The following is a 19170-nucleotide window of genomic DNA, read 5'->3' as shown; positions in this document are numbered from 1 at the left end:
TTGGAGCACCAAGGAGCTTTCAAAAGACCTCTGGGATAAAGTTGTGGAAAGTCACAGATCAGGGGATGGGTATAAAAATACTTCAACGGCCTTGAATATCCCTTGGAACAGTCAAGACAATCATCAAGAAATGGAAGGCGTATGTTACCACCAAGACCCTGCCTAGATCAGGCCATCCATCCAAACTGGATGAGCAAGCAAGGAGGAGACTGATCAGAGAGGCCACCGAGGCCAATGGCAACTTTGAAAGAGATGCAGGCCAATATAGCAAAGCCCGTACACTGTGTGCATGTGATAACAATATCCCAAACACTCCACAAGTCTGGACTGTACAAGAAGGAAGCCATTACTCAAAAAAGCCCAGCTTGTGTCCCATTTGAAGTATGCCAAAAAAAAAAAAAAAAAAAAAAAAAAAAAAACACGGGAGATTCTGAAGCGTTATGGCACTGACGAAACCAAGATGGAACTTTTTTGGCCTAAATGCAAAACGATGTCTGGCGCAAACTCAACACAGCACATCACCCAAAAACCACCTATAATAAAGCATGGTGGTGGCAGAGTATCATGGTATGGAGATGTTTCTCATCAGCAGGGCCTGGGGCATTAGTCAGGATAGAAGGGAAAATGGAGGGAGAAAAATACAGCAAAATCCTAGAGGAAAACCTGCTGCCCTCTGCAAGAAAGCTGAAATTGGGACGGAAGTTCACTTTTACCAAAACCTCTCTGCCAAATTTAGACCGAATCCATCCATAACGTTTTGAGATATCTCGCTCACAGACAGACAGACAGACAGACAAACAAACAGATAGAGAGACATGGGTGAAAACACAACCCCCATCCACTTTCGGTGGCGGAGGTAAATATCACGTGTCTTATGTAATTGTTGGGCGGCTCGTGGATTTTCTGGCGACTTCCGGTCCCTCGAGCGACGGGGCTTGCTTCGATCTCTCCACGGCATCAAAGTTAGAGTGTTTTCCCGTTCGTTTCTTTGTCAAATTTCCGCTGGGTATTTTGTTGTGTATGTGTTATTGTGTGTTTCTATTTGGTTTTGGTTTTGTAGTTGTTGCAAAGTTGTGTGTAATTAGTCGTTTCTCTGTTCGCGCCTCGTGCGGCTCGTGCGGCCTGATGTCTCGTGCGGCCTCCTCGTCTCGACTTGTGCCCCGCCCCCTATATCTCGTTTTTCTTTCACCTCTGCTCCTGCTTTCTCAAATCCACGTTCTCACTTAGAGACTTTTCCCAGATTGTTTTTCATGGTTTTGTTTAAATATTATTTAAATATCCCGAAAATATGTTTAAACCGCAGCCGTGATGCTGACGCCACCCTCCCCCCCTCCCCCCAGAATTTCCAAGTGTTAAACGTTTCCCGGTGTGTACCCTGGATAAGAATAGGTACGCCGTATCCCTGCGTGTCGTAAGAGGCGACTAAGAGGGTTGGCATCAGGAAGGGCATCCGGCCATAAAAACATTGCCTCAAAAATAGAACCATGACAATTACAACTACATATGGGCAGGGTACAGCCTGAAGTGGAGATCGGTTTCTGAGGTTTGGGACATGGAATGTAGGGACAATGACAGGGAGATCAGGAGAAGTGGTGGAAGTATTGGTCAGAAGAAGAGTGGACATATGTTGTGTGCAAGAGACGAGATGGAAGGGAAGTGGTGTGAGAATGGTGAAGGGTAGGCAGGGACAGAAATACAAGTTTGTGTGGCAAGGGTGCCTGGAGGGCGTGAATGGTGTTGGTGTCCTGTTTTCTGAGGAGTTTGTAGACAGTGTGGTGAGTGTGACTAGAGTGAGTGATAGGTTGATGATGGTGAAAATGATGATTGGAAAGCTCTTGGTGAACGTCATCTCGGGATATGCTCCGCAGGTTGGTCGGAGCGATGAAGAGAAGGACAAGTTCTGGTGTGCGATAGAGAAGCTGATGGAAAACGTGAAAGATGAGGAAGTTGTTGTGGTAGGAGGAGACCTAAATGGACATGTGGGAAGGAGTATGGATGGTTTTGACGGAGTTCATGGGGGTTACGGATATGGTGTGAGAAATGGAGAAGGTGAAAGGATTTTGGAGTTTTAGCCCAGGAGCATTAGGTTAGGACCTAGAAGAAATTAGTAGAAAGCTGATTTTTTGCACAGAGCTTCAGAATACCATGTGGATGCCCACAATATAAAGTCCCACGAGTCCCACCTTGTGGCATTTTCAAAATTCAAGATGGCCGCCGTTTGGATGGAAAATACATAAATATGGATAACTTCTGCCTAGAACCTCATAAAAGTGTACTTTTCATGGCTAAATATATGTTTTAGCACACTAGGATTTCAATAGAATATATTTCAGTGACCTCAGATAATGATATGTAGATATAATCCAAGATGGCTGACAAAATTGCCACTGCTGTAATGCAAAAAAACATCAAAATCATGATGAGTTTAATTTGCTATTATTTTATTTAATGCAAAATGTTTCACATTGTGACCACAAGGCCTGCAAGAGGTAAACAACACATGGGGATTTTACATTTAATTACAATACGACACAAAAGCAGACCAACTCTTTGATCCCAGTCATCCTAACCTGATTCTAGTGTTTTGGACAGTACCGTGTTAACTGAATGTCACTTTTCTTATTCCTGACTTAAACACTGTTGTCACCCTCTAAATCAATGTCCCGAGAGTTTTTGCAATTATGGCCATTACAAACAGTACACAAGAGGGTACACTCCAGACCAGACTTGTAGCAAGTGCATCGTTTTCCACACCCCGCCTTGCATCCACAAGATATCATTTTCAGCACTTTCTCAGGGGCGACAGGCCTATCAGTCTCGATTGGAACAAGTAGTCCCTCTCTGTACTGCCACCCCCACTCAGTTGGCAGCAGTTCATTCCCCTGCCACTGCTGAACAGCATGGTATGCTCTGTAGCTGTGGAATTTGGTAGCTGCCGAAGTAGGTGGGAGTGATTCCAGCTTGAAACCAGATGACGTCAAAGATGTTCTATGTATTGATCGGAAGTACATGAGATATCGGTGTTTGTCCAGTGACTTCGATCGAGCTGCTCCATACAGCTTCAGCAGAAACAGCTCTCCCACTCTCGCTATTTCTTGTTGAGTGCTTTTAGATCGAGAGAAAACACTCAGGCAATCCCAGTTGTCAACATTATCCAACACTGCAAGAGCCTTCTTCTTCCCTTGATTGTAGAGGGCAGAGACGGTATCACATCCTGTTATTGAATGAACAAACATCAGGTGTTGCTTGATGTTCTGGAAGGCTGCCTGAATTGCCCCTATAGAGTACACTTGCAATGGGTTCCATCCAAAGAGCATATGGAGGTCCCTGTCTGTGGTAGCTTGTGCTACCAGCATCACAAGCAAATCGGTATCGGTCCCCACAACAACCGGTGCTGTATCTGCTTTGGCAGTGTCCATGGCCGTTGATACAATCAGGCAATCTGCATCTGCAGTGCTCTGCTTGACATTCACACCTTTGGCTGCAAATTTTTCCATCATCTTTTTAATCAGTCGATCCTGATTATCCTAAAAATCAATTTTAATCATTATCTGAGGTCACTGAAAGATATTCTATTAAAATCCTAGTGTGCTAAAACATATATTTAGACATAAAAAGTATACTTTTATGAGGTTCTAGGCTGAAGTTATCGCAATTTATGCATTTTCCATCGAACCGGCAGACATCTTGAATTTTGAAAATGCCACAAGGTAGGACACGTGGGACTTTGTAATGTGGGTATCCACATGACATTCTGGAGCTCTGTGCAAAAAATCAGCTTTCTACTAATTTCTTCGAGGTTTCCCCTTCATTTTTGGCTAATGCTCCTGGGCTATTTGCTGATGGAGCTGATTTGTTGATTTGTAATACTCAGTTCCAGAAAGAGGATAAGCTTGTTACATACACGTCAGGTGGGTCGACGACAACCGTTGACTACCTGATGGTGCGTAGGCGAGATAGGGGGCTCCTCCGGGACACAAAGGTGATCCTTGGTGACAAAGGTGACAAAGGGGAGGAGGCTGTTTCACAGCACCACTTGGTTGTCTGCGACGTAAGGGTGAAAGGTGCGAGGAGAGCTCGGCGGGTGAAGTACCAACCGAGAATGAAGGTGTGGAGGTTGAAAGAGGTGACAGTAAGGGAGGCATTAAAAGAGAGGCTGAGTAGGGTCGAGGATGATGTGGTTGAGCTTGAAAGTGTTTGGATGTCACTGAAAGCTAGTCTGTTGGGAGCCGTTGGTGAGGTATGTGGATGGACAAAAGGACCACCGAGGCACTCGGAAACATGGTGGTGGGATGATGAAGTTGGAAAGAGGATTGACGAGAAGAGGAAGAAGTTCAAGGAGTGGCAGAAGGCGAAGGGTACGGGAGCAGAAACAGCAGAGCATGAAAGTTATAAGGCAGCCAGGAAGGCTGCAAAGAAAGAGGCAGCAAAGGCGCAGGAGGCATGTAGGAAAATGTTCGGAGAACGCTTGGATTCGGGAGAGGGTCAGAAAGCAGTATTCAGGATTGCAAAGCAGATAGCGAAAGAGAGGTGTGATGTGATGGGGGTGAGTTGCTTGAAGGACGAAGTGGGACAAATCGTTGTCGACCCAGATGGAATTAAAGGAAGATGGAAAAGATATATGGAAATGCTGTTGAATACAGAGAATGAATGGGATGGCAACATAGAGAGTAACCCAGTTTTAGGACCGGCAGAGAAGATAACTGAGAAGGAAGTTGAGGAAGCGATAAAAGCAATGAAGGGTAGAAAAGCGGGAGGGCCGACTGGAGTTGAGGGAGATATGTTGAAGGCAGCAGGAAGTTGGGGTGTGAAGAGAATAACAGAGATCTGTAATCTGGTGGTGAAAGAAGGCCGCATTCCAGTGGATTGGGAACTGAGTACCCTCGTCCCTCTATACAAGGGGAAAGGTGACCCTCTGGAGTGTGGCTCGTACCGAGCGATAAAGTTATTGGAGCATGGAATGAAGGTATTGGAAAGGGTGTTGGAGAGGAGGATAAGGAAGAAAGTGAAGATCGACGAAATGCAGTTTGGATTCATGCCAGGAAGAGGAACGACAGACGCGCTTTTCATTGTGAGGCAGTTGCAGAAGTACATGGAGAAGAGGAAGAAGTTGTTTCTTGGGTTTGTTGATCTGGAGAAAGCATTCGATCGGGTTCCACGCAAAGTATTGACATGGGCATTGAGGAAGTTAGGAGTGGAGGAATGGTTGATCAGAGTAGTGATGGCAATGTACAAAAGAGTGTGCACAGCTGTAAGGACGAAGGACGGGAACAGTGGTGAGTTTGAGGTGAAGGTGGGAGTGCATCAGGGGTCGGTACCAAGTCCACTACTATTTGTAGCTGTGATGGAGGTGCTGGCTCAGAACGTAAAGGAGGGTTTACCGTGGGAGTTGTTGTATGCAGATGATCTGGTGTTGATTGCGGAATTGATTGCGGATGGACTGAAGGAAAAGATGAACACGTGGAAGGAATGTATGGAGACAAAAGGTCTGAAGGTGAATATCGGAAAGACGAAGGTGATAGCAAGTGGTAAAGCATGTGGTGAGGTGGAAAGAACTGGGAAGTGGCCCTGTGCTGTGTGTAGAAAGGGTGTCGGAGTGAACTCCATTCAATGTACAATGTGCGCTGAGTGGGTTCATCAAAAATGTAGTGGTCTGAGATGGTCATTAACCAGTGTGGCAGCTACATTCAAATGTAAGGTGTGCACAGAGGGAGCTGCAGATGGAGGAAATGTTGAGTTGGATCTTGGAGACGGCGTGAAGCTGGAAGGTGTGAAAACATTTTGCTACCTCGGAGACACGCTGAATGGAGAAGGTGGATCAGACTCGGCAACGGTTGCTCGAGTGAGATGTGCATGGAAGAAGTTTCGGGAATTGAGTGGCGTGCTGATGATGAGGGGAGTGTTGTTGAAGCTGAAGGGAAAGGTGTATGCTGCATGTGTGAGAAGTGTTATGATTTATGGGAGCGAGACATGGGTAATGAACGTAGAGCAGCAACGAAGGTTGGAAAGGGTGGAAATGCGAATGGTTCGACGGATGTGAGGAGTATCGTTGAGAGAGAGGAAGACAAATGATGAATTGCGAAAGATGATGGGAATAGAGCCTGTACTGTGATTGATGCTGTGAAGAGGAACAGGTTGAGATGGTTTGGTCATGTGTTGAGGAAGGATGAAAGTGACTGGTTGAGAAGAGTGATGGAAATGAATGTAGAAGGAAGTAGAAGACGGGGAAGACCGAGAAAGACTTGGCTAAAGATGGTGGAAGACGAAATGCGGGCAAGGGGGTTAACAAGGAGGGATGCAGAAAATAGGGCAAAATGGATAAGATTGTCATGGGGACCGCAAGGCTAACCCCCGCTCTAGCAGGGAAAATGGCCTTTAAAATGCATGTTGTTGTTGTTGTTGTAATGTAATTGTTGGGGGAGGCCGGATGTCGAGAAGGGGGAGGAGAAAACAGGTGTGGGAAAAAGGCAAGGAAGGCAGACTGTGGGGAAAGAGGGGTTGGGGTGGCCATGGGGAAAGCGAGGGGGAGAGGCAACCGTATGGAAAATGGATGGAGGGCGGCAGATGAGGAGTGAATGAGCCTATGAAAAAAAAAGGAGGTGGGGAGGCAGCCTATGGAAAAGAATGGGGGAGGCAGCCTACGTAACAGGAGGAGGAGGCAGCCTATGGCAAAGGAGGAGGGGGAGGGGGCAGGACGTGGCAGAAGGGTGAGGAGGCAGCAGTGGGGAAAACGGGGAGGCAGGAATGGGGAAAGAGGGTAGGCAGCATGGAAGGGGAAGGGAGAGGAAGGGTTGACATGATGGCTTAGGCCCCAGTCACACCGGGCCTGCGACCAGGTTACGACCTAGCTGCGACCGAAAAATGTTGGAATCGCGGGCAAATCGTAGAAAGAGCGCGTGACTGGTCGCAGAGGTCGTGGGTGATCGCCAGAGCAAAATCAGTCGCAGCAGGGTCGATGGTCATGTTCAAAAATTCTGACCTGCGATTCCAAATTGTAAGAGGTCGCAGACAGGTCTTACATGGTCGTACCACCAGTCGCGCATGGACGCACCACCAGTCGTGCATGATCGCGGGTCAAGTAGTCGCATGATTGGTCATGCTACTGGTCCTGCCACCTGACGATTGGTGGTGCCACCCGTCGTACGACCTCACGATCGGTAGTGCGACCAGTCACGACCTGTCCCGACTGGTTGCACGACCTTACGATTGGTGGTACCACCAGTCTTTAGCTCGCAGCTCGTAGTCTTTAGCTCGCCAAGGCTGTGCGCGTTTACCTCAAGCACTACTACAACAACGTCGGCAGCGTCCCATGGCAGGATAACATGATCTAGGAACTGTTGTGTGAATGTTGGAATTTTGATTTTTTTTTTTAGATATGTGCATCATATATTATATGCTATGTGTATGATCTATTTTTGCATATCTATTTTGCAATGAACTTGTACAATAAACATGCTATTTCATGGTATGTCAGGAGAAAAAGTAATAATTAGTTGTCTTTATTGTGTGTGTATGGTCTGAGTAATAAATGACTGGTTTATATTACAATGGAAAAAATTATTATTTTACATACAAATTAAATCAATACATGTATACACAAACAAAGTTCTTTGTCAAAGTAAAATCTTTAACACAATAAAGTAATGTGCAGAACTAAGCTGCCAGGCCACAGCTCCCTTCTGGGGAGGTATAGCGAATTATAGTTTCAGTTGAAAAGTTCGACGAAGTGTACTCCTTGAGAGGTAGGTGACTACTGACGCACGATCGCGAGCCTTTAGATCTGATCGAGAGACCCATCTCATGACTGGCTGCGACTGGCTGCGATCGATCGTGCGAGTGGTCGCAGGTCGCCACGATTTTTTTTTTTTTTTTTTTTTTTTTTGTATACAAGATCGAGGCTCGTGAAGGAGCGAACATTAATCACACAGAAAGACAAACCGACACATAAAACATATAACATAGGGAGCGGTAGGCAAGATGGGGAGAGAGGGGGAAGGACACAAACACAACATTTGAGAGCAGGGACCGAGAGACATGGAGACATCGAGAGATCTGAGAGAGGGCGAGGGCTTTGGGGGGGGGGGCGTGAGAAGGGGGCGGTGGGAGAGGTATAAAACATATGGACACTGCCAGGACTTCCAGGAAAGAAGTTGGAATTTCAAACAAGGTGGATCTGGGGTGAATTAGCGGGGGTAGAAAAGATCAAGGTTTTGGATGGGGGAAGATATTGATCGTACGATCGGTCGCTGATCGCCACCACTAGTCGCACGATTACCTACGATTGATCTTGCGATCGATCTTCTCCAATCGTTGGTGATCGCACGACCACGCGTACCACCAATCGTACGATGACCTACCACCAGTCTTAAGAGCAATCGCAGTATGCGATCGCAAATGGAGATCGTAGCAAACATTGCCGGTTGGTCGTACCTCGGCCAAATTGCCACCAATCGCACGATCCAGAAAACGTATGATCCAGTGTGACTGAGGCTTTAGAATCACACACACTCGTCTCTAAGCTGTCTAGCCTGGGTTCGAATCCCGACCCAGCTATAAACTGTAACGCTGGTGTTTCACAGGCAGGTGATTCATCAATGTGTATGTGTCATCCCTCAGATGGACGTTAAAGACCCCACTGTGTCCTTCACAAAGAGTAGGCGAGCCATCGCCGGCACAATGGACAAAAGCAAAATTCCTGTCTTAACCAGCAGAAGGCATTGCATCAGCAACACAAATACACCCTTCGGCAATGACGCCACCCCGCAGCCTTGTGCTGCTTACGAACGAATGGAATAAGCAAGGGAAGGGGGGAGACTGCTGTGAGGAAAACGTGAGGTGTGTGGGGTGGGGACAATTCCTGAGAGAGTTTTTGTAACCCCCCTACCCATAATTTAACCATCAACCCCACCTCCCCCACCCCCACGACGTTTTGATTTAAAATAAAGCTGGTGACATATGAAGATGTAACTTCACGGCGCACTCTGGGTGCTGGTTCTTTGTACCCTCTCATGTAGCGTCTAAATCCCCCATTATCAGACATTTTCATTATTGTCTGCATGTGAACATAACATAATCACAAACTTTGACTTCTTTCCTTTACTTAAGGTAAGCAGGCCTCGTACGACTAAATCTAAACTAAAGGCCTTACGGCTACGCAAAGCGAAAACAAGTCACGACAAGAACATCAATTACTTGATCTTAAGTTCCTCTTTGTTAAGTTAAAATTAAAACTTACGTCTCACAAACCAATGTCACTCTCAAACTGTCATTTGTATCATCGACTGCATCGACACTAAATCGAACTCAACGTGTTTGACAAATCTTCCTCTTTATTTTACAAAAATTTTACGATCGTTTATTTTTTATTACCTGCGGTTTAAAATCAAGATATTCAAAGTAAAACCACTACATTTTATAAATGTTAAATTTTTTTTTGGAGAGACCACGTTATTGCCATCTACTAAATATACCGCTGCAACCAACACCGTCGAGGAAAATAGCACTGGTTTAAAACAAAGCGGTTAACAAAACAAAAAATCAGAAAATAAATATTGCCTCCACAATCATATGTTAACACATGATGAAATTACTTTGGGGTAATGCGATTTTAACGGTTCCCCCTTCTGTGTTCGACCACACACTGTCATGGAGGTGTTTGTGGCAATTATTGGATTCAGACTTCTTCTTCTCCACAACAGTTATTTTCTTCTTCGGTTTCCCATCGTCTTCTTCTTCAATTTATCTCAGTTCAACAGTAAGAGGTCGGCCACTAAGATAAATAAAGCCTGGTGTTGGCTTAACTGCTAAGGTGGTTGGCTCAAGATCTCAGGGTCAATTCAATTCGAGTCATCCTTCCGAGGTCGGCATAATTTTTACTGCACCAGCTCTACTGGGAAACAGGAGGCACTGCATCAGCAGCGTGCATCGCACTCCCAAAAATGATGCAACCAGCAGCCATAGGCTGCACAGGAAATGAATGAATGCCACTTAGATCCACCTTATCTATTCTCCTCCACCAGTAGGATATGTTTAACTTGATGTGGACACAATAACAACTCGAAAGTATCTGATGCAAAGCTCGTCCGAGTCTGACGTCATAATTATCATTAATTTTTTTCGCAGGTGGAGTTACACCTATGGTGAAAATTTCCTGTCAATCGAACCAATTCAGTGACCCAACATACAAATTCTTAAAATTTCAGGTCAATTGGACGAAAATTGACGATTTTACGCAACCTTGATCTTTGACCTTTTGACCAAAGTATTAATTCGCCTTCTCCATAGCCTGTAGCGGCTACCGCTGGGTTTTCACAATCGCCTTGCACCTATCAAGGACGCGGAGCGATCACCATGCCGGGCTCGTCCAGGACGCCCGGGCAGGCTCGCCCTCAACTTGCCAGGCCGCAGCCAGGACGCTGGGCCACGCCCCCTCTCGCCTTTCCTGGGCAAACGCTCCGGGATAATATGTATATATATTGCTGCCCGATAAACGGGCTTTTCAGAGTGCCTGAGTGTTTGGTTTGATTAAAGCAACTCGGATGAATTCCAGCTTTTTGTCGCGTCCATTCTTCCGATCGACGTGGGAGCCCCAGCTCCTTCATTGGTGACCTACCGACATGGACACGGCAGTCGCCCTTAAACTGCCTACCTTCTGGGAGGCTCACGCGGCGGTTTGGTTCGCACAGGCGGATTCCCTGTTCGCCCTGCGAGGCATCACGGCCGACGACACCCGCTTCCACCATGTGGTAGCAGCACTCGGTTCGGCCACCGCGGCCCGCGCCCTGAGCCTCCACGAGAGCCCGCCAGCCGCTGACAAATACGGCGCGATTAAGAAGCTTCTCCTCGATGCCTTTGCCCTCCCATCGGCGGAACGCGCACGGCGCCTGCTCGACCTGCCCGAGCTCGGCGACACGCGCCCTTCCGAGCGAATGGACTACATGCTTTCACTGCTCGGCGAGCACTCTCCGGCATTCCTGTTCCGGGAGCTGTTCCTCCGTCAACTGCCTAACCCGGTACGCCTCGCCCTGGCAAGCACGACGATCACAGATCCCCGGGCCCTTGCCAGAGAAGCCGACAAGATCTCCGCCGCAGGACAGCGCATCGCAGCGGTGACATGGGACCCACCGCCGTCCGACGCAACACCCATGGCGCCCGAGCACCCGGCACGGTCGACGACCGAACTGCCAACGCAATTGGCAGCCGCTACATCGAGCCGACCACCTCTAGCACGATGACCGGAGCCTCCACCTGACCAAGCGTGGTGTTACTATCATGCCAGGTTCGGACAGAAGGCCCGGACATGCCGACCCCCGTGCACCTTCGGCAGGCCGGGAAACGGCCGGGCCGGCGTTCATTACCAGCCATGAGCGCCGGCCACACGGGCAACTTACTGTTCATCATGGATAAAGCGTCTGGACGGCGCTTCCTGTGCGACACCGGCGCCCAACTGAGCGTCATACCCGCCTCTGACCAGGACAGGCAATCCGCGGTTTGCGGCCCCTCCTTGGTTGCGGCCAACGGATCGACCATCCGCACCTTCGGCCCGCGCAACGTCACCCTCTGCTTCGGCGGCCAACGCTTTGCTTGGACGTTTGTAACCGCAAACGTGCCCATGGCTCTGCTAGGCGCCGACTTCCTCTGCGCACACGGACTGCTGGTGGACGTCCAACGGCGTCGTTTAATCAACGCCGAAACCTTCAGCTCCCTGGTATGCACATTGAGCAGCTCCGCGCCGACCGAGCTGGCATGCGCCGTCCCGGCGGCGAACGAGTTTGCTCGCCTGCTCACGGAGTTCCCGGCCCTCACGCGGCCGACGTTTTCGGCCGTCGCAGTACGGCATGGGATCGAGCACCACATACCAACCACGGGCCAGCCGGTCTACGCCAGGGCCCGCCGCCTCGACCCAGCCAAGCTCGCCGTGGCGAAGGCCGAATTCGATGCGTTGGAGCACCTCGGCATCGTGCGGCACTCCGATAGCGCGTGGGCCTCGCCACTGCACATCGTGCCAAAGCCGGGGGGTGGATGGCGCCCGTGCGGCGACTACCGCCGTCTCAATGACGCTACCACCCCCGACAGGTACCCGATCCCGCATATCCAAGACTTCTCCGCCCGTCTGGCGGGACGGGTCATTTTTTCGAAAATTGATCTCATACGGGGATATCACCAGGTACCTGTCAGGGCGGCCGACGTCCCTAAAACGGCAGTCATCATGCCGTTCGGCTTATTCGAATTCTTGCGGATGCCGTTTGGTCTCAAGAACGCGGCTCAGGCGTTCCAGCGCTTGATGGACGGCGTGCTGCGTGACCTGCCGTTCCTTTTCGTTTACCTGGACGACATCCTCGTCGCCAGCACCTCCCGGGCCGAGCACCTCCTCCACCTCCGAACACTGTTCGGGCGCCTCAGCGAGCATGGCCTCATCGTCAACCCGGCCTAATGCCACTTCGGCACGACGGCCGTTGATTTTTTGGGCCACCACATCACCAAGAACGGGGCCGTGCCGCTGCCAACCAAGGTCGAGGCCATCACCACGTTCCCGCGTCCCCGCACCATAAAGGCCCTGCAGGAATTCCTGGGAATGGTGAATTTTTATCACCGCTTCGTGCCCCGCGCTGCTCAACTCATGCGGCCCCTCTACGAAGCCCTCCGGGGCAAGCCGGCCAAGCACGACATCGCCTGGTCCGCAGCAATGGATGCGGCCTTCCAAAGCTCAAAGCGGGCCCTCGCCGACGCAACACTGCTCGCTCACCCGGTGCTCAACGCTCCCATCGCCCTCACCACGGATGCCTCCGACTACGCGGTGGGCGCCGTACATGAGCAATGGGTGAACGGGGTTTGGCAGCCACTCGCTTTTTTCAGCCGGTAGCTCCGGCCGAACGAGCTCAAATACAGCACGTTTGACCAGGAGCTCCTCGGTCTACACCTGGCCGGCCGCCATTTCCGCCACCTCCTGGAGGGCCGACCTTTCACGGCGTTCGTCGACCACAAGCCGTTGGTTTACGCCATGGCCAAGGTCACAGAGCCGTGGTCGGCCCGCCAACAGCGCCACCTCTCCGCCGTGTCGGAGTTTACCACGGACATCCGGCACGTCGCCGGCAAAAACAACGCCGTGGCCGACTGTCTTTCCCGGGCCAGCGCGAACGCGGTCCACCTGGGCGTGGACTTTGCGCTTATGGCGGTGGACCAAACCACCGACACCACGGTGCAAGCCCTCCGGGCGGCGGACACGGGCCTCCGCCTGGCCGACATCCCCTTCGCGGACACTGTCCTGCTCTGCGACGTCTCCCAAGGCCAGCCTCGCCCCATCGTGCCCGTCACCTGGCAACGCCGCATCTTCGCCTCCCTCCACGGCCTTTCCCACCCGGGCCGGAAAGCTTCCCAGAAGCTGGTGTCGGCGCGATTCGTCTGGCACGGCCTTCGTCGGGACGTCCGCGATTGGACCAGCACCTGCACGGCCTGCCAACGGGCCAAGGTCCACCGACACACACAGGCCCCGCTGGCACCTTTCACCGTGCCCGAACGACGTTTCGACCACGTCAACGTGGATCTGGTGGGCCCCCTCCCCCCGTCACGGGGGTTCACACACCTGCTCACCATGGTGGACAGGACCACCAGGTGGCCGGAGGCCGTTCCCCTCGTCTCCACCACCACCGCCGACGTGGCGCAGGCTTTCATCGCCACCTGGGTCGCCCGCTTCGGCGCACCGGCGGACATCTCGTCAGACCGCGGACCACAGTTCACCTCCGAGCTGTGGGGCGCGGTCGCCCGCAACCTGGGGGTCAAGCTCCACCGTACTACGGCCTACCACCCCCAAGCAAACGGGTTGTGCGAGCGATTCCACTGCTCCATGAAGGCCGCGCTCATGGCCGGCCTTCAAGACGGCGGTTGGGCCGACCGGCTGCCGTGGGTCCTTTTGGGCCTCCGCACGGCCCCCAAGGAGGACCTCCAGGCATCCACCGCCGAGCTTGTCTATGGCCAGGCGCTACGCGTCCCGGGCGAATTCGTGCCCGACGCTACCAGTCCCTGGTCCACAGCTCACCAGCGCTCGGACCTCCAGGAGGCCGCCCGACGGTTTGCCCCCGTGCCAACATCCCACCACGGTGACCCCCAGTCCTACGTCCCCCCAGCACTTCGCACAGCGGAGTATGTTTTTGTGCGTCACGACGCACATCGGGGGCCACTCCGGCCACCGTACGACGGGCCCTTCCGGGTGCTGCGACGGGACGACAAGTCGTTCGTCATCGACATCGGTGGCAGGTCGGACCGGATTGCGGTGGACCGCCTCAAGCCGGCGCACGTGGACGTCGACCACCCACCACGGGTGGCCCTTCCGCCGCGGCGAGGCCGCCCCCCGTCCACGGTGCCCCCCACTCGACCGCCCACCACCACACCGGACCCCCTCCCACGACCCGCCAGGGGTCGCTTCGGCCGGGTCATCAGGACCCCCCTCAAATTGACCCTGCCGGTGCAAGTCGATTCTTGGGGGACGTGTGTAGCGGCTACCGCTGGGTTTTCACAATCGCCTTGCACCTATCAAGGACGCGGAGCGATCACCATGCCGGGCTCGTCCAGGACGCCCGGGCAGGCCCGCGCTCAACTTGCCAGGCCTCGGTCGGGACGCCCGGGCAGGCTCGCCCTCAACTTGCCAGGCCGCAGCCAGTACGCTGGGCCACGCCCCCTCTCGCCTTTCCTGGGCAAACGCTCCGGGATAATATGTATATATATTGCTGCCCGATAAACGGGCTTTTCAGAGTGCCTGAGTGTTTGGTTTTATTAAAGCAACTCGGATGAATTCCAGCTTTTTGTCGCGTCCATTCTTCCGATCGACGTGGGAGCCCCAGCTCCTTCAGCCTCATAATAAAGCTTTGTAGAAAATTTGATGACAAAACTCAAATGGTAAATTTAAATTTCAGGTCAATTAAAGGAAAATTGATGATTTTAGGTCATGATGACCTTTGACCTTTTGACAAAATTATGAATTTGTTTCCTCCATATTATCATGATAAGTTTTCGTGAAAATTTGATGACAATAGCTCAAATGGTGAAAATGATACAGTCTGGATGCACACACATACATACGCATACACATACACACACATACACACACATACACACACACACATACACACACACACACACACACACACACACACACACACACACACACTCTTTAACTCTTCCTGGGAATTCTCCAAAGTAAATTGCTCTCTCTCTCTCATGCACAGAATTATCCCATCTCATCTTCAGTTGTTATACCCTTCCTCCCATCCATGGTACACTGAAGCTTGTGGTGAGGCAGTTGCCATGAAACAACTTGCCTTTGCTTCATGGAAGGCCACTCAGACGGAACGCAATCTCAGTTACTTTCACAAAGCTCAGAACAAGTGTGTGTCCTCCCTCAGGAGAGCCAGGAAACAATATATCTCGACTCTCAAGACTGAACTGTCAAACCTGTCTTAAAATTCCAAATCCTGGTGGTGTCTGGTTAAATCTGATCTGGTGTTTGTTTCCCCTCCATCCCCTCCCTTACCTGAAACGGCTCGACAATTGACATTGCACATGACAAAGCCGAATGCCTCAACTCTGTGTTTGCCTAAAAATCTTGTGTCCCATCCCATCCCATTGCACAAACCCATCTCTCTCTGAACCCACCTTACCCAGTCGAACCCAGCTGCTCCTGGACTCTGTGTGCTTCTCTCCTGACAAGGTGGAGAAGTTTCTGTCAAACCTCGACTCTGATTCTGCAACTGGACCAGACGGCATCAGCCCACGGGTCCTAAAATCCTGCTCTTCCACTCTATATCACCCTCTCTCTGTTCTCTTTACCCTCTCTTTTGCTCAAGGTCATCTGCCATCAGCTTGGAAATCAGCCAACATTACCGCTTTACACAAAAAATGTGCAAAAACAGATCTTTGCAACTACAGACCAATCAGCCTGCTCCCAATCATCAGCAAGGTCATGGAATCAATCATCGCTTCTGACATCAAATCCTTCCTCTTCTCCAATGGCTTGATCTCGGATCATCAATTTGGATTTAGACCAGCTTATTTTACTCTGGACATGCTGCTTCTGCTGTCTCAACAATGGATGGAGGTCCTCAATGCCAAACAGGAAATCAGAGCTGTCTCCCTTGACATGTCACGCGCCTTCGATACGGTCTGACATCCCGCCCTGCTCACCAAACCCTCCTCCTATGGTATCCATGGAAATATCCACGCATGGCTTGCGGACTTCCTCTCTGGTTGTACTCAACATGTGGCCCTGAATGGATTTCTCTCATCTCCTCTTCCTGTTCAGGCTGGAGTTACCCAAAGCAGTGTTCTGGGCCGTATGCTTTTTCTGGTCTTCATCAATGATCTCTCCAACTCGCTGGAAAATCCTCTCCATCTCTTTGCTGATGACTCCACTCTCTGCCGCACGTTACGTCACCCCTCAGATCGGTAGTTTGCAGCCTCCTCACTCTCTGCAGACCTGGACAAAATCACAGACTGGGCAAACAAGTGGAACATGCCTTTCAATCCTGACAAATCTCACACTCTTACTACGTCTCTCTGAAAAGACCAACTGGAAAACCCTCCCATCTACTTTCTCAACAATCCTCTCCAAGAAGTTCTGTCACTCAAGCTTTTGGGTCTCACTATCTGCCATGATCTTTCCTGGGAAAACCACATTTCCAAGCCGGCCTCCAAAGCCAGTCGCTGACTGGGCATCCTCCATCGTGTGAAGTCCTTCCTTGGCACACCTGAGCTCCTCACCACATACAAGGCTTTCATTCGCAGCACAATGGAATATTGTTCTCCCCTCTGTGCTGGTGCTCTTGTCTCACACCGAGCTCGGCTTAACGCAGTTGAAACCAACGGTTTTTTTTTTCTTTTTCTCAGGATCATTGGAATCTCCTGCACTGAAGCTAACTCCGAGGGCCTTTCACTCACTCACCACAGGCAGGTTGGTGGTCTTTCTGTCTTCTACCGACTCCTCTCCGGCCTTGCTCCCCCAGCTCTCTCTGTGCTCTGTCCCCCAAATATTCCTACAGGTCGCACAAGATCTGCCAGCAACCTTCTTCTGGTGAAACTGCCAAAATCAAGACTCTCTATTCGCCTTCACTCTTTCATTCCTCTTTTCGCCCGCCTCTGGAACAAACTTCCTCATTCTCTTCAATCCGACTCCTCCCTCCAGCTCTTTAAAACAGCTGTTCACCACCATCCCTTATCTTCCCCCATATAAAAACCTTGATCCTTTCTACCCCTGTTAATTCACCCCAGATCCACTTTTTTTAAATACCGACCTCTTTCCTGGAAGTCCTAACAGTCAGTGTCGATGTGTTTTATACCTCTCTCACCCCCCTGGAAGATTAATTTTGCACCATCTCTCTGGCTCCGACCTCACCCTCTCTGACCACTTAGCTATCACTATGACCATCAACATCCCCAACCCAACACCAAGACATTATCGCACTATCAACTTCCGTAAGCTAAACGCTCTTTCACCTACCTCATTCTCATCCACCCTCTCTGAAAAAATGTCCACTTCTCCCTTCGTTGACCTCCACACCCCTTCCGACCTCACTGACTACTACAACCACACTCTCTCCTCCTGCCTTGACCAGCTTGCGCCTGTAAAAACCAAAACAGTTTCTTTCACCCATTCTGCTCCCTGGTTTACCCCTGAACTCCGCCTGATGAAAACTCGTGCTCGCCAACTTGAAAGACTCCGCCATAAAACAGGTCTCACAGTTCACTCCCAAGCCTACAAGGACCACCTACAACACTACAAAGATGCCCTCTCCCACGCCCGCTCCGCCTACTACTCTCAAATTATCCACTCTAGCTCCGAAAACCCAAAAGCACTCTTCTCGACAATAAACAAACTCCTCCGCCCCCTGAACACCACCACCCAGTCATTCACAGTAGACAACTGCATCTCCTTCCTCTCTTTCTTCCAATGCAAAATTGACAACATCCAGAACAGCTTGACCACCGCCGCACCCGCTCCCCCTCCAACCACCTGCCCCCCCTTGTCCTGCCATCCCCTGTCTCGGTTCTCCCCAATCTCCCCTACTGACCTCTCTGAACTCCTCATAGGAATGAAAACTGCCACCTGCACTCTTGACCCCATCCCCTCCAGCTTTGTCAAGGCCTCCCTCCCTGCTCTCTCTCCACTTATCATTGCAACAATAAACTCCTCCCTGTCTACAGGCATCGTCCCACCTTCCCTCAAAATTGCTGCTGTTACCCCCATTCTAAAAAAACCTGGTCTAAACCCTGACACCCTAAACAACTTCAGACCCATCTCCAACCTACCCTTTCTGTCAAAAGTTTTGGAACGCGCTGTAGCCACTCAACTCAAACATCACCTCTCTGCCAATAACCTGTATGAAACATTCCAATCCGGATTCCGCTCCAACCACAGTCCTGAAACTGCTCTCCTCAAAATCACCATCGACCTTCTCCTCTCCTCTGACGCTGGCAACCTCAACATTCTCGTCCTCCTCGACCTCAGCGCTGCCTTTGACACCATCGATCACACCATCCTCCTCACCCGACTTGAATCCACCTTTAACATTACCGGCACTGCCCTCTCTTGGATTAAATCATACCTCTCTGACAGACGCCAGTTCATCTCCATCAATAACTGCAAATCCCCCACTGCTCCCCTCCCCCAAGGTGTCCCCCAAGGTTCTGTTCTTGGCCCCCTCCTCTTCATCCTTTACCTGTGCCCCCTTGGTTACTTAATCCGCCGTCATGGTCTCCAATTCCACTGCTTCGCCGATGACATCCAGCTTTTCATCTCCACCAAGTCCGTCTCCACCGACACCCACTCTATCCTGACAAACTGCATCACTGAAATAAAATCCTGGCTTCAAATCAACTTCCTCAAGCTTAACTGTGATAAATCTGAAATAATCATCATTGGCCCAAAAACGCTCACAAAATCCACCCATAACTTTGCCCTCAACATCGACGGTATCCCAGTATCCACCTCCCCTCACATCCGGAATCTTGGCGTCATCTTTGACCAATCCCTCTCCTTCGACAAATACACTAAACAGATCACAAAATCAGCCTTCTTTCACCTGAAAAACATTGCCCGTCTCCGCTCATCCCTCTCCTCCACGGCTGCAGAAACCCTCATCCACGCCTTCATCACCTCCCGTCTGGACTACTGCAATAGCC

The 19170-nt window shown here is 50.7% G+C and overlaps 1 protein-coding gene across 2 annotated transcripts in view; it reads right to left on the bottom strand.

Moving 5' to 3' along the window:
- AQR (aquarius intron-binding spliceosomal factor) overlaps window positions 1-9353 on the bottom strand; it is a 172743-nt gene extending 163390 nt beyond the window's left edge. Inside the window, exon 1 of one of the 2 annotated variants that reach the window (XM_068103356.2) lies at window positions 9236-9353. The gene's annotated coding sequence lies outside the window, so the exon portion shown is untranslated. The remainder of the gene's footprint in view (window positions 1-9235) is intronic. The other variant, XM_068103357.2, reaches the window with a different exon arrangement.
- Between the last annotated feature and the right edge of the window lie 9817 nt (window positions 9354-19170).

Source organism: Myxine glutinosa, chromosome 1 (genome assembly GCF_964187855.1).
Source record: "Myxine glutinosa chromosome 1, kmMyxGlut1.1, whole genome shotgun sequence".
Taxonomy (NCBI): Eukaryota; Metazoa; Chordata; class Myxini; order Myxiniformes; family Myxinidae; genus Myxine; species Myxine glutinosa.
The sequence above is the reverse complement of the archived record's forward strand: the minus strand, read 5'-3'. Positions and strand labels throughout refer to the sequence as shown.